Source organism: Aphis gossypii, unplaced genomic scaffold (genome assembly GCF_020184175.1).
Source record: "Aphis gossypii isolate Hap1 unplaced genomic scaffold, ASM2018417v2 Contig00433, whole genome shotgun sequence".
Classification (NCBI taxonomy): Eukaryota; Metazoa; Arthropoda; class Insecta; order Hemiptera; family Aphididae; genus Aphis; species Aphis gossypii.
In genome coordinates, this window is record NW_026083103.1 from 32,654 (window position 1) to 37,674 (window position 5,021).

Here is a 5,021-nt window from a genome sequence, read left to right on the forward strand (position 1 = left end):
GCAAATCTATAGGTAGATGAACTTAAACCTCATCCATTTCAGATAAAAGCTATTATAGAATGAACCCAGATACTTTTCAAAAACTTTTGAAATTAATTGAACATAGTATTACAAAATGAGATACCAATTTCAGAGAGGATATATAAGTACAGCAGAAAAAATGTTAATAGCACTCAGGTAATGTTAAATTGTAATTGTTATTTTTATTTAAATGTATTATTTAATTAATATACTATTCAGTAAAGGTATGGAGATAATTTTGTACTGTTGAATTATTATTAATTCGTTTGTAGTCTTCTGAATGCAAATTTCCTAACTGTTGAAATCCTGGTGTCCCTCCAGCTGGATAAAGGTCGTTGAACATATGAAATAGTGGTCGGAGTAAGTGAATCGTCCAAAATTGAATCAGTAGTATCAAGTGTTCTTCTCATAAACTGCCTTTCCTGATTATCAATCATTTTAGATATATCAGGTAACAAGCTTTTGAAAAAATCAAGATCACTATTACCTTTGTTTGTCTAAGAATATTTTTTTGAAGTAATATAACCAACGAAGCACTTATCAATCTCATCCATCAATGATTTCATATTATAAAACATGCGTTTTGTAGTATTTGGAGCACTAAATTTCTCTAGTGGCACATTTAGATGACTTTTTTGAAAATTTTCTTTTCATGTAGATGGGTTTTCATCTTGTAAAGATACATCACTATCGTCTACATTAATATCTGTTTTATCAATGTCACTATTTTGCTCGTATTTATCTTCTGTATCTTTTAAATTGTTACTTTGAGGCTTAACCTTCATGAACGGAAGAATAAACTGCATAACATCTTTCAAATAATAGTCTTTATGTCTTTTGTTATTGGCAGCACTTTTTGACGGGGTTTTTTTCATGCTTCATGCAAAACCTGTTCTTAGAGTTTTCCATTTCTCCTTGCATTGTGCTTCTGTAAAAATATAATGATTCGTTTACATACAATAAAAAAAATAGTAGGTCACTATAATTAATGTATTAAATATGAATCCAATGAGGGGTATCATTGTATACAAAAAACAATTCTGAACGAAGATGATTTGTGAGCCTAGGATATTATTTCCAGCGGTCGGTGAAAAATGTATTTAAATTACGTGTACATTGTCTTTCTGGACATGAGCTACTTCACCTTAGCCCAATTTAGCATTCAAAGTATCTTTGAGATTATCTTTTCTGTTTTTTCTCAATGTACCAACAACCATAGTTTGATTTTCAAATAAAAATTGAACTAAAGGTACAGTATTGTAAAAGTTGTCCATATGACCTTTTCCTAAGTATGGCTCCATAAGCTTATCAACAATTCCAAATGTTACACATCTACTGTCTTCAACTGTACCTTTGCCCTTATATATCAAAATATCCAATATAAATCCATATTTTGTACACAGTTCATAAAACTTTATACCATATTAATGAGCTTTGCTTGGTATATATTGACGAAAACTTAGTCTGCCCCTCCATAACAACAAAGATACGTCTAAGAATAAATTTTTGTTCGGATAGTATTTGATATGAATATTGTTAATTATATGATTTGTAACATTACTTATTTTATGTAACCAGTCTGAATGGTCAACTAAATTTGGTTAGTAAAAAACAGCGGAAATAGTTTTGTACCAATGTCTACTCATTGTTTTACCAAAAATAGGGTGATTATCAACTTCATTCTATGACCAATAAGTTTGAACGGTCGGAAATTTTAAATAACACATCAAAATAGTTAAACCTAAAATTTTTTTAATTCAACTACATCAGTATTATACCAGATAGATAGATTTGATCTTGGTGTTAAACCTTTGATATTATGGAATTTGCTTTGAGATTTACCCATACTACTATATTATCAAAAAGTTCATCATCGAAAAATAAATTTAAAAAAACTATATGGTTCATCATTCGGCACAAGGCTCAGTAACCCTGGATTACCAGTAAACGGAATAAACTGAGGTTCTTCATTTCTATTGGTTTCCCAATCATCACTTATAAGATTACCTTCGCTATCACAAGAAACATTTGAATCATCACTTATTTGTGGCTCCTCGTTATCACAAGGAAAATATTCATCAGAACTATCGTCATACTCGTTAAAAATTTCATCGTCTGAACAGGCGTATAATAATTCATTGATAGCAGCAGGGTCGGATCCATAGTTTACATATAATTTTTAAAATTATGAATTTATTTTAAAATGTTAATTTACATTTTATGTGAAAATAATTAATTATAATTAATTACGGTTGGTTACGATTCGAACATATGAGATAGTGCATATATCGTAGGCATATAGTCAAAACAGACAATTTATTAAATGCCTCGGCATATAGTTAAAGAATTTAATTTTTATGCAATTTTACTATCCACCTAGACACTTAGCCAAATGCCTAGTAATTTAATAAAATGAAACATTTTATATTATTTTAAACATTTAACTATATTTTCTATTAATTATTTATTGCTATTTTATATATATGTAAAAAAAACTATGTATTACCTATTTATTAATGTGTAAAAATCGTAGGTATATGAAATATATTTAAGTCCGTGTAATGTAATAAAAATCGACAAATTATAAACAATATGCATATTAGTAATAAAAATAATTAATAACAATTTGTAATTATAATATAACCTTATTAATCATTTTTTTTATTCTAGTACTATCACATCTAAATAATAATTACTAAAATAATTAATAATAAATAATAATAATTACCTATACAATATACCGTGTGTCCCAAGAAACAGGGTACACATTATCACTCATTACCCTTTTAATATTTTTCAATTCTGTTTGCGGGACATTAAATTAGACTTATAGGTCATACATTTCTATGATTTAAACATTTTTTAACTTAAGTATTTTACGCATGCGCAACAAAACTTTATTTTTTTTAATGGCAACCCCTATTTTAAACTCAAAATTGGCTAAATTAGAGCTAAAAATATAATTTAGGTAATTATAATTATTATTATTAAAGTAATACATTATTTACTATTTATGAATTATTATTTAATTATCGCTACACATTATGTACCTAATAACATATTTTAAACATGTATTTTTAGAAAAAATAATTCTAGATTTCTATTTTATTTTATTCAACAATACTATACATTTTTATTTACAATTTAATTTACAGAAATTACTAACACTATTTACTGTCCAATGAATTGTTCGAACGTCCCTCCGTTATGTATAATCGTTTGTATCGAATTGACATTTAATCATTTGAACATTTATTTAATTTTTAATTGTACGTATTTTTCTTTCCATCAGAATTAGAATAATTTATCTTTTAAAATAATAATGAGCATTGGTCTTTCTATTTTAGTTATCTACCTATACCTATTAAAATGCCATTACCTATTTTTATATTAGATATTATGACACTCATTATCAGAGCCATGTGTCTTTACGGTCATAGTAGTTCAACGTTTTCTGTTCGTTATTGTCAATAGGTAGTATAAAGTTATAATTTAAATTTTGTAAGAACACAAATTTAATCATGAATAATAATGAAAAAGTTCAGTTATTGTTGATTTACGGAAAGTATAACAGAAACGCTAGAGAAGCAACAAAAATGTACGGCCAGCAATATCCAGATCGGTACCTATCACCCCCATTATACTTATGTTCAAAATCTTGAAAAGTCTTTGATAGAAAATGGTTCATTTAATAGAACAAATGCTGCTCAACAACAACCTCGTGTAAATCAAAATTTGAATGAGGATATTGAAAATCAAGTTTTAGCATACGTACATCTTAACCCACGTTCGTCTATTAGACATGTTTGACATGAAGTTGGTGTGTCCAAAACTTTAGTTCAGAGGATTTAAAAAAAAACAAACTACACCCTTACAGACCAGACTTAGTCCAACATTTACGCCTAACAAATCCAGAAAAAAGATTAAATTTTATTTCTTGGTTTATGGTGACGTCTGAGGATGATCCGTTATTAATAAATCATATTTTGTGGACCGATGAAAGTAAATTTACTATTAATGGAATATTGAATAAACAAAATAATCGTTATTGGTCGAATGAAAATCCTCACTGGGCTGTTCCAACAAACTTCCAAACATCTTGGGGTACAAATATATGGGTTGGTTTGATTGGTGGAAAATTGCTAGGGCCCCATTTCTACGATGGAACTTTGACGGGAAGAAGATATTTAGACTTTTTGCGTAATGATTTGCAATTACTTCTTGATGATTTACCCTTAGCTACACGTAGAAATATTTATTATTAGCAAGACGGTGCACCTGCTCATAATGCCCAAATCGTTCAAGAATTTTTGAAAGAAAAATTTATTGCAATACATGGACCAATAGAGTGGCCCCAAGGTCACCAGATCTAACACACTTTTTTTTTGTGGGGCCACTTGAAGAATGTTGTTTATGCTGATCCTCTAATCAACATTCAAGACTTAAAGAATAAAATTACACACGCGTGTAACCTTTTAAATCAAAATCAAATACTGCAAGCAATTTCTCGTGAATGTTTACGTCGTTTTGAAGCATGCAATCGACATAATGGAGGGACGTTCGAACAATTCATTGAAAAGTAAATAATGTAAGTAATTTCTGTAAATTAAATTGTAAATAAAAATGTATAGTATTGTTGAATAAAATAAAATAGAAACTTAGAATTATGTTTTCTAGTTTAAAATATGTTATTAGGTACATAATGTGTAGCAATAATTAAATAATAATTCATAAATAGTAAATAATTTATTACTTTAATAATAATAATTATAATTACCTACATTACGGTGTTAAGAAGAAAATAATATTTACAATTAAAAAAAAAAAACAAAACAAATTTAATTAGATTTTTTTTAAATTATATTTTTAGCTCTAATTTAGCCAATTTTGAATTTACAATACAAGTTGATACATCAAAATTACTTAAAAAAATAGAACACTCCAAAAATGATATTTAAAATAGGGGTTGCCATTAAAAAAAAATAAAGTTTTGTTGCGCA

The 5,021-nt window shown here is 27.7% G+C and overlaps 1 pseudogene; it reads right to left on the reverse strand.

Moving 5' to 3' along the window:
- Window positions 1-232: 232 nt before the first annotated feature.
- Window positions 233-4,119, reverse strand: LOC126554122 (uncharacterized; annotated as a pseudogene).
- Between the last annotated feature and the right edge of the window lie 902 nt (window positions 4,120-5,021).